An 11,815-nucleotide genomic window follows, 5' to 3' on the forward strand; every position below is an offset into this window, starting at 1 on the left:
ACGGCATTTACCAAAGCAGCATCTGAACCTACGTCAGGACTCTCGGGGACATTGGTCAAAATAATATTCTGCGATTTCTCCACCCTGTCTAGAACCTCAGACATATCAACACCCTGCTCAGAAAGTTTGACACCTTGCAGATCGGCTACCTTACCAGCCACGGACGCTATCTCTACAGACATGGATGATTGGCCACGTTCAAGAGCTGAAATATCACCCTTACACGTAGCAATACTCAATTGATGTTCAGCTAGAATTTCTGAATGTTCTTGGATCTTGGCAGAACAACACGCCACCTGAGAAATCAGGTCATCCTGTCTTCTCTCAATCCGCTCCATGGTAGCTGTTATCCCACGAATATGTTCCATAAGGAGCTCAAAGTGTTTCAACGTAATCTGGTTGTCTTGACATGACCCCTCCTTGGATATTGCACCTGACTGAGTAGAAGACAGTGGTTTCGCTCCCGAAGAATTGCTACGGAGTTTGCGGGCCGTTGAGACACACTGTGTGCAATTCCAGACGTCGTTGCCCGATTTAAAGAAATCAATCTCCTTTTTAGTAAGATTAGCACATGCAGCATGGAAGAATTTACTGCATTTCGAACAAGAAACCGACAAGTCGTCAGCTGCAACTTTCTTGAAACAAATGGTGCACGAGTACCCTGGCATATTCAAAAAAATAAATGAAAGGATTAGGTTTAGGTAAAAACACTCTTCACTTCCTTGGACCCGTAAGGAAGACTCAGACAGAATAGGAGGGCCACGAAAAAAACAGCAAAAAAAGGACGGGAGTGGTTCAGAAAAGGAAATAAATACGAAATAAAAATAGAACTCGGTTTCAACAGATCGGGCCGCCACTGGTGTCAACCAGATACAAGTGTAGGCATATGTACCTAGACGCGGCGATGTTCAACAAGATGCAATTGTCTATGTTATCACCGAACGGGACAGCATATGTGGTTATGAAAACTCGCGAAACTGAAATCACTCGGTAATTATTATGATAATAATTGAAAGAAAATGCATTCAAACTGCAAAACCGCCAATTCAATGACTCGTATAATATATGTATGAATAATTACTCACGATGAAACTACCAAAATTTCAGAGCATCCGAAATATATCGCAAATACAGGAGCAGCAAAATTCGCACTTGTAAACAGTCAGGATGTGCAACATCGAGAAAATGTCACGATCTTAGTATTACATATTATCACGATAATTATTTTATAAATATCTAATATATATATATATATATATATTGATATATATGATGATGATTTTTCAGGATAATGATATCTATTTTCCACTTTTATATGGAAAATTATGAACGTTAAAAAAATTAACATAATCGTGGAACTACAGAAACTGTAACGTGTCAACAGAAACAAGCTTAGAACCGAGCTTAGAACAATGTTCGAAATCAGTTCCACTTTTTCCCGGCTCTTTTGCATTCATTAAAGAGAAGATGGCTCTCTTTTCATCGTAATCTACTTATTTGCCAAAATGTTTTTCGAAGTTGTACAATTGTATTTTATCAACCTGGATATTCTTATTTTGTGGCACCGCTACGTGGACATTTTCGAAATGACTTGATTGAATAATCGAGATATTCTTCATCATTAATACTATAATTAATACTATAACGTTGATAAAAAATGATCACCGAATCGTATCAAATTTTTTGCCATGTTGAAGTGTCGGTGGAGGGTATGGGAAATTTGAAATGGCGAGCGCCGAAGGCGCGTGGCCGGGTAGAGCGGTACATGGAACGCTAGAAGAAGAATCGAGCTTTCCGAAAATTCATAGATCGTATTTTTACCCCGTCTAAAAGTGTCCGAAAATTGCGTTAGAAAATCGCGAAATTCACGATTTTCGCGAAAAGGTACCAAATTGATTTGATTAACTTGAGAGATCCGCGGTAGCTCGAGAGCCGGGATGGGTGTCGAACTAAGCTCGAAGAACCCGAAATTAAAATAGGCCTGTTTTTTTTCCCGGAGCCGAACGATATTACCTAAAAAAGCGTAAGAATCTTGAAAATTTTTGACGTCTATTAAAAATCGAGTGACATTCCACAAAATTAAATTATTTTCTATTGATTATCAGAGAAAATTAAGTGAAAGTGCACTTTGACAATCGATGTCAGAGTGTGATTTAAAGGTTAACGTCAGTTTTGACGGCTTGGCAGCGATCACAGAACGAGGTGCCTTAAATCGATCGGGCTTTTAAAAAACGTTTTTGGCCTAGATATTTATAAAAGGGGAATCGAGCGAGTGCCGAAGGCCCGAGCTACGAACAAAAGGCGTATCGCGAGGGCCGTAGGCCCGAGCTACGTACGAAAGGCGAATCTGCCAGTAAAGGTGAATCTACCTACAAGGTGGATCTCCTGGCTATACTAGTTAATACTATAACGTTGATAAAAATGATCACCGAATCGTATCAAATTTTTTGCCACGTTGAAGTGTCGGTGGAGGGTATGGGAAATTTGAAATGGCGAGCGCCGAAGGCGCGTGGCCGGGTAGAGCGGTAAATGGAACGCAAGAGTAAGAATCGAGCTTTCCGAAAATGCCTAGATCGTATTTTTACCCCGTCTAGAAGTGTCCGAAAATTGCGTGAGAAAATCGCGAAATTCACGATTTTCGCGAAAAGGTACCAATTTGATTTGATTAGCTTGAGAGATCCGCGGTAGCTCGAGAGCCGGGATGGGTGTCGAACTAAGCTCGAAGAACCCGAAATTAAAATAGGCCTGTTTTTTTTCCCGGAGCCCGAACGATATTACCTAAAAAAGCGTAAGAATTTTGAAAATTTTTGACGTCTATTAAAAATCGAGTGACATTCCACAAAATTAAATTATTTTCTATTGATTATCAGAGAAAATTAAGTGAAAGTGCACTTTGACAATCGATGTCAGAGTGTGATTTAAAGGTTAACGTCAGTTTTGACGGCTTGGCAGCGATCACAGAACGAGGTGCCTTAAAACGATCGGGCTTTTAAAAAACGTTTTTGGCCTAGATATTCATAAAAGGGGAATCGAGCGAGGGCCGAAGGCCCGAGCTACGAACAAAAGGCGTATCGCGAGGGCCGTAGGCCCGAGCTACGGACGAAAGGCGAATCTGCCAGTAAAGGTGAATCTACCTACAAGGTGGATCTCCTGGCTATACTAGTTAATACTATAACGTTGATAAAAAATGATCACCGAATCGTATCAAATTTTTTGCCATGTTGAAGTGTCGGGGGAGGGTGTGGGAAATTTGAAATGATGAGCGCCGAAGGCGCGTGGCTGGGTAGAGCGGTACATGGAACGCTAGAAGAAGAATCGAGCTCTCCGAAAATGCCTAGGTCGTATTTTTACCCCGTCTAAAAGTGTCCAAAAATTGCGCGAGAAAATCGCGAAATTCACGATTTTCGCGAAAAGGTGCCAAAGTTATTTGATTAGCTTGAGAGATCCGCGGTAGCTCGAGAGCCGGGATGGGTGTCGAACTAAGCTCGAAGAACCCGAAATTAAAATAGGCCTGTTTTTTTTCCCGGAGCCCGAACGATATTACCTAAAAAAGCGTAAGAATTTCGAAAATTTTTGACGTCTACGAAAATTTGATAAATAATTTCCAAGAGCATAGAGGTAATTTCAATCATGTTTGACGTTTCGAAAAGGGTTTTTGCAGTTTTCGGAAACTCGAGTCGATTATTATATAAATAATGCCAAAATAGGAAAAATAAATGCTAGAGAATCATTCTCCATATCCTGTAGCATCTACAGGTACCCATATTTCGGCTCGATATGTACAGGTAAGTTTGCAATTTTCGATATTACGAAACCACCTCGGTTAAGCACCGTTCATAACCTTCGTTTTGGCCCTGAATATTTTCAGTAATTTCGTGATTTTTAGCGTTGAAATTGCCAAAATAAATTTATATTAGGAAAGTCGAGGTCACTATTCAGCCAAAACTAACTTAAAATTTTATAATTTCCATAATTTTTCAATTCGTATAACGTGTTTTCCTGTCATTCGGGTAGAAGTGTTGTTGGAGCCTTAGGCCAGTTTCATTTGATTGTTGACAGACCGTGAAAAAATTGATGTAAATTTTTAAGGTTTAATTATTATTCAAATTAAAGGATATATTTACTACATTTCTCCCCGTACAATAGCATAGCAGTGATAGCACTTCGAAGCTCACATCACAGATGAATTTTTTCCCATAATCCGAAAGTTAGGTTATTATTGAATTTCCAGATATGAAAGACAGTTCTTGGACGTGAATCTGTATCAAAATCAGATGTAATAACTGAAGGTTTATTTTGTCACTAACAATACTTATTTTTCAGGCACATATAAATTCATCATATCAAGAAATGTATGAAATTCACAAATGTCAAATATCATCTCTCGGAAAGTCTCATTTTAAATAAAAAAAGCTTCTTCAGGGGTAAGCTTCTAAGCAATTGTTTCAGAAGAGATAGTATTTGAAGTATATGATCCATTTGTCAAGTTTACATAATGGATTTCAGATTAAATTACATGCAAACTCACAGAATGAGAAACATCCTTAATCTTGGTGTATGAACATAAGAATTTCTAGATAACAAACGGTTCTTGGGGGTGAGTCTGCACAGAAAATCGACCAGGAGATTCTATATTTTATAATTGAAATTTATTTTCAGGCATATATAAATTTATCAGATCAAGAAATGTATAATATCATCTCTCGGACAGTGTTATTTGGTAAAAAAAAAGTTTTTTCAGAGTAAGTTCATAAAGCAATTCGTTCAGGAGAGTTTCCATGTGAAGTAGATGATCTTTTTCTCTTCTTTTCAACTGAGTACATCAGATTTCTGACAACGTTCAAGCAATTGGGTAGTGTATGGAGATGATTTTCTTAGTCTAGATCTATGGCAAAATACGTTTTGAGATAAGTTATTCTGTTGGAATTATATAATGATTATTGAAACACAATCTATGAGTGAGCTTTTGCGTTAAAATTCTATGTTTATAGACATTTGTCGAGTTTTCTCATTCAAGGTAAGATTTTTCTCTTATCGTAGAGAGAGGGACTCTGTAGGTTTTTGTTCGAAATAAACTGAATTAAATGTTATAATACTTGAAATCTTCATAATTAGGCTTCTTTTCAATTGCATATAACAGATTCTGGCCAATTTTCAAGCTTTTTGATTGGTGTACAAGGATTATTCTATTCGCTCATTCCAGATAATAGGAGAAATGTTTTCAATTAACTCATTCGAGTGGAATAATAAAATGATTATTGGGATGATAAAAAGATTATTGAAACACAATCTATGAGTAAGGTTTGACGTAAAAATTCTATATTTATATAGATTTTCGCCAAGTTTTTGTCATTTGAGGTTAGTTTTTTTTCTTATCGTAGATGAAGGGATTTTGTAGATTTTTGTTCAAAATGAACTGAATTAAATATTATGATGCTTGAAATTTTTTTAATTAGGCTTCTTTCCCATTCCATATAACAGATTTTGGCCAATTTTTAAGCTTTTTGATTATTGTACGAGGATTATTGTATTTAATCATTCCAGATAAAAGGAAAAATGTTTTCGAATAACTTATTCGAGTGGAATGATATAATGATTATTGGAATACAATGGCAGGGTGTGTTTTTTGCGTTAAAATTCTACTTTTATAGACTTTTGGCCAGTTATTCTCATTTCAGGTTAGTTTTCTGTTTCATCGTAGAGTAAGAACTTTGTGAGTTTCAATTCAAGATGAACTGAATGCATGGAATCTCCGTTATAAGGCTTCTGTCCAACTGAATTTAACTGATTTTTGAGCAGTGTATGAGATTATTTGTTTTCTTTCGTGAAATTTGCGACAATGCCTGTATATATCGAACTGTGTGAGTTATGTGTGATACTCAGTATTGTATAGTATTCGCGTATCATTAAGTGCGAGGGCCGTAGGCCCGAGCTACGGGCGGAAGGCGAATCGCGAGGGCCGAAGGCCCGAGCTACGGACAAAAGGGGAATCTGTCCATGAAGGCGAATCTACCTACAAGGTGGATCTCCTGGCTATACTGATCTGCCAAAAAAGGTAAATCTATCAATAAAGGTAGATCTATGGGCTTACTAGTTAATACTATAACGTTGATAAAAAATGATCACCGAATCGTATCAAATTTTTTGCCACGTTGAAGTGTCTGGGGAGGGTATGGGAAATTTGAAATGGCGAGCGCCGAAGGCGCGTGGCCAGGTAGAGCGGTATATGGAACGCTAGAGTAAGAATCGAGCTTTCCGAAAATGCCTAGATCGTATTTTTACCCCGTCTAGAAGTGTCCGAAAATTGCGTGAAAAAATCGCGAAATTCACGATTTTCGCAAAAAGATACCAAAATGATTTGATTAGCTTGAGAGATCCGCGGTAGCTCGAGAGCCGGGATGGGTGTCGAACTAAGCTCGAAGAACCCGAAATTAAAATAGGCCTGTTTTTTTTCCCGGAGCCCGAACGATATTACCTAAAAAAGCGTAAGAATTTTGAAAATTTTTGACGTCTATTAAAAATCGAGTGACATTCCACAAAATTAAATTATTTTCTATTGATTATCAGAGAAAATTAAGTGAAAGTGCACTTTAACAATCGATGTCAGAGTGTGATTTAAAGGTTAACGTCAGTTTTGACGGCTTGGCAGCGATCACAGAACGAGGTGCCTTGAATCGATCGGGCTTTTAAAAAACGTTTTTGGCCTAGATATTTATAAAAGGGGAATCGAGCGAGGGCCGAAGGCCCGAGCTCGAACAAAAGGCGTATCGCGAGGGCCGAAGGCCCGAGCTACGGACGAAAGGCGAATCTGCCAGTAAAGGTGAATCTACCTACAAGGTGGATCTCCTGGCTATACTAGTTAATACTATAACGTTGATAAAAAATGATCACCGAATCGTATCAAATTTTTTGCCATGTTGAAGTGTCGGTGGAGGGTATGGGAAATTTGAAATGGCGAGCGCCGAAGGCGCGTGGTCGGGTAAAGCGGTAAATGGAACGCAAGACTAAGAATCGAGCTTTCCGAAAATGCCTAGATCGTATTTTTACCCCGTCTAAAAGTGTCCGAAAATTGCGTGAGAAAATCGCGAAATTCACGATTTTCGCGAAAAGGTGCCAAAGTTATTTGATTAGCTTGAGAGATCCGCGGTAGCTCGAGAGCCGGGATGGGTGTCGAACTAAGCTCGAAGAACCCGAAATTAAAATAGGCCTGTTTTTTTTTCCCGGAGCCCGAACGATATTACCTAAAAAAGCGTAAGAATTTCGAAAATTTTTGACGTCTACGAAAATTTGATAAATTAATTTCCAAGAGCATAGAGGTAATTTCATCACGTCTGACGTTTCGAAAGGGGTTTTTGCAGTTTTCGGAAACTCGAGTCGATTATTATATGAATAATGCCAAAATAGGGAAGATAAATGCTAGAGAATCATTCTCCATATCCTGTAGCATCTCCAGGTACCCATATTTCGGCTCAATATGTACAGGTAAGTTTGCAATTTTCGATATTACGAAACCACCTCGGTTAAGCACCGTTCAGAACCTTCGTTTTGGCCCTGAATATTTTCAGTAATTTCGTGATTTTTAGCGTTGAAATTGCCAAAATAAATTTATATTAGGAAAGTCGAGGTCACTATTCAGACAAAACTAACTTAAAATTCTAAAATTTCCATAATTTTTCAATTCCTATAACGTGTTTTCCTGTCATTTATGTAACAGTGTTGTGGGAGCTTTAGGCCAGTTTCATTTGACTGTTGACAGACCGTAAAAAAATTGATGCAAATTTTCAGAGACAGGTTGTCTCTGCAAATTTTTAAGGTTTAATTATTATTGGAATTATTAGAGGATATATTTAATATATTTACTTCATTTTTCTCCGTACGATAGCACTTCGAAGCTAACATCACAGTTGAATTTTTTCCCTTAATGGGAAAGTTAGGTTATTATTGAATTCTTAGATATAAAACACAGTTCTTGGACGTGAATCTGTATGAGAGATCGGATATTATAACTGATAGTATATTTTGTAACTAATAAATACTTATTTTTTTCAGGCATATATAAATTTATCAGATACAGAAATGAAAAAATCCTAGAATGGCAATTATCATCCCTCGGAGAGACTGTATTAGAAATAAAAAACCTTCTTCAGGGGTAAAGTCCTGAAGCAGTTCGTTCAGGAGAGCTTCTATTTGAAATATATGATCTATTTTTCAAGTTTACATAATGTATTTCATATTAAATTACATACAAACTCATAGAATGACAAATATGTTTACTTGGTGTATAAATATGAGAATTTATAGATAACAACCTGTTCTTGGGGGTAAGTCTGTGTATAAAATCAACCAGGATATTCAATATTTAATAATTAATATTCATTTTCAGGCACACATGAATTTGTCAGCTCATGAAATGTAAAGCAATGTCAAAAAAGCATGTATGGGTGAGAGTTTATTGAAATAAGAAAGGTTCTTCATGGATAAGCTTCTAGAGCAATTCGTTCAGGAGAGTCTTTATTTGAAGTATATGATCTATTTTTCGGTTAATATATTTCAGATTAATTACATGCAAACTCATAGAATGGCAAATATCGTTTTTTCAGGTATATAAACATGAGATTTTATACATAACACACCGTTCTTGGGGCTAAGTCTGTATAGAAAATCAACCAGGAGGTTCTGTTTTTCATAATTAATATTCAGTTTCAGGCACACATAAATTTATCAGATCATAAATCACCGTTCACACCGTTCTTGGGGCTAAGTCTGTATTGAAAATCAACCAGGAGGTTCTGTATTTCATAATTAATATTCAGTTTCAGGCACACATAAATTTATCAGATCATGAAATGTCATGTCAAAAAAGCATGTATCGGAGAGAGTTAATTGAAATAAAAAAGGTTCTTCATGGATGAGCTTCTAGAGCAATTCGTTCAGGAGAGTTTTTATTTGAAGTATATGATCTATTTTACAAGTTCACATAATATATTTCATATACATTACATGCAAACCCATAGAATGACAAATATCCTTTTTTAAGGTATATAAACATGAGATTTTATACATAACACACTGTTCTTGGGGCTAAGTCTGTATAGAAAATCAACCAGGAGGTTCTGTATTTCATAATTAATATTCAGTTTTAGGCACACATAAATTTATCAGATCATGAAATGTAATGTCATGTCAAAAAAGCATGTATCGGAGAGAGTTAATTGAAATAAAAAAGGTTCTTCATGGATAAGCTTCTAGAGCAATTCGTTCAGGAGAGTCTTTATTTGAAGTATATGATCTATTTTACAAGTTCACATAATATATTTCATATACATTACATGCAAACCCATAGAATGACAAATATCCTTCTTTAAGGTATATAAACATGAGATTTTATACATAACACACCGTTCTTGGGGCTGAGTCTGTATAGTAAATCAACCAGGAGGTTCTGTATTTCATAATCAATATTCAGTTTTAGGCACACATAAATTTATCAGATCATGAAATGTAATGTCATGTCAAAAAAGCATGTATCGGAGAGAGTTAATTGAAATAAAAAAGGTTCTTCATGGATAAGCTTCTAGAGCAATTCGTTCAGGAGAGTTTTTATTTGAAGTATATGATCTATTTTACAAGTTCACATAATATATTTCATATACATTACATGCAAACCCATAGAATGACAAATATCCTTTTTTAAGGTATATAAACATGAGATTTTATACATAACACACTGTTCTTGGGGCTAAGTCTGTATAGAAAATCAACCAGGAGGTTCTGTATTTCATAATTAATATTCAGTTTTAGGCACACATAAATTTATCAGATCATGAAATGTAATGTCATGTCAAAAAAGCATGTATCGGAGAGAGTTAATTGAAATAAAAAAGGTTCTTCATGGATAAGCTTCTAGAGCAATTCGTTCAGGAGAGTTTTTATTTGAAGTATATGATCTATTTTACAAGTTCACATAATATATTTCATATGTTTTACATGCAAACTCATAAAATAACAAATATCCTTTTTTTTTAGGTATATAAACATGAGATTTTATACATAAAGGTAAGCGCACATACATCGTCATCGGACGGACGGCATGGAAGGAACGGCACGGCAGCGGCGGAATTTTTATGAAGGTATCGCACATATAACATCGGAATCGCCGGAGGAATAGATAAGTTGCGAATGTCTTCAAGCGGTGAGGAACTAGCGTTTGTTCTGGAGGAAGAAGAGTTTCAAAAGCGAAGGAATCGTAGGCGAATGTGGATACATGACATATGTAAAAAAGGAAGGATTTTGGAGAATATGTTCATTTATTTCCGGACTTGATGAAGGACGAAAAAAAAATGGATGCTATAATTTCTTTCACTTAAATTGTACAGGGTGGGCAAATTTCGATGTTTTAGCACTACAGCTTTTACACCAGTGGAGAAAGACAAAATCTGATACCCCATTCTCGTTAATACTATAACGTTGATAAAAAATGATCACTGAATCGTATCAAATTTTTTGCCACGTTGAAGTGTCGGTGGAGGGTATGGGAAATTTGAAATGGCGAGCGCCGAAGGAGCGTGGCCGGGTAGAGCGGTAAATGGAACGCAAGAGTAAGAATCGAGCTTTCCGAAAATGCCTAGATCGTATTTTTACCCCGTCTAGAAGTGTCCGAAAATTGCGTGAGAAAATCGCGAAATTCACGATTTTCGCGAAAAGGTACCAATTTGATTTGATTAGCTTGAGAGATCCGCGGTAGCTCGAGAGCCGGGATGGGTGTCGAACTAAGCTCGAAGAACCCGAAATTAAAATAGGCCTGTTTTTTTTTCCCGGAGCCCGAACGATATTACCTAAAAAAGCGTAAGAATTTTGAAAATTTTTGACGTCTATTAAAAATCGAGTGACATTCCACAAAATTAAATTATTTTCTATTGATTATCAGAGAAAATTAAGTGAAAGTGCACTTTGACAATCGATGTCAGAATGTGATTTAAAGGTTAACGTCAGTTTTGACGGCTTGGCAGCGATCACAGAACGAGGTGCCTTAAATCGATCGGGCTTTTAAAAAACGTTTTTGGCCTAGATATTTATAAAAGGGGAATCGAGCGAGGGCCGAAGGCCCGAGCTACGGACGAAAGGCGAATCTGCCAGTAAAGGTGAATCTACCTACAAGGTGGATCTCCTGGCTATACTAGTTAATACTATAACGTTGATAAAAAATGATCACCGAATCGTATCAAATTTTTTGCCATGTTGAAGTGTCGGGGGAGGGTATGGGAAATTTGAAATGCCGAGCGCCGAAGGCGAGACGCAGGGACATGCTGGGTATAAAAATCTAGAGGAAGAATCGAGCTTTCAGAAAATGCCTAGATCATATTTTTACCCCGTCTAGAAGTGTCCGAAAATTGCGTGAGAAAATCGCGAAATTCACGATTTTCGCGAAAAGATACCAAAATGATTTGATTAGCTTGAGAGATCCGCGGTAGCTCGAGAGCCGGGATGGGTGTCGAACTAAGCTCGAAGAACCCGAAATTAAAATAGGCCTGTTTTTTTTCCCGGAGCCCGAACGATATTACCTAAAAAAGCGTAAGAATTTCGAAAATTTTTGACGTCTACGAAAATTTGATATGAATTTCCAAGAGCATAGAGGAAATTTCGATCACGTCTGACGTTTCGAAAGGGGTTTTTGCAGTTTTCGGAAACTCGAGTCTCGAGTCGATTATTATATGAATAATTCCAAAATAGGGAAGATAAATGCTAGAGAATCATTCTCCATTGCCTGTAGCATCTCCAGGTACCCATATTTCGGCTCAATATGTACAGGTAAGTT

General features: G+C 37.0%; 1 protein-coding gene and 1 long non-coding RNA gene across 3 annotated transcripts in view; both read left to right on the forward strand.

Moving 5' to 3' along the window:
* The window catches only part of LOC123319555 (tachykinin-like peptides receptor 99D), a 709,883-nt gene that overhangs the window by 524,591 nt on the left and 173,477 nt on the right, over positions 1-11,815 (forward strand). The gene's annotated exons all lie outside the window — the stretch shown is intronic.
* LOC123319560 lies at positions 7,920-8,848 on the forward strand. Its single transcript, XR_006538512.1, has 5 exons — positions 7,920-7,934; positions 8,050-8,321; positions 8,384-8,520; positions 8,601-8,648; positions 8,814-8,848. It is a non-coding gene; the product is annotated as an uncharacterized LOC123319560 (long non-coding RNA).

The sequence above is a fragment of the Coccinella septempunctata genome, chromosome 8 (genome assembly GCF_907165205.1).
Source record: "Coccinella septempunctata chromosome 8, icCocSept1.1, whole genome shotgun sequence".
NCBI classification, from domain to species: domain Eukaryota; kingdom Metazoa; phylum Arthropoda; class Insecta; order Coleoptera; family Coccinellidae; genus Coccinella; species Coccinella septempunctata.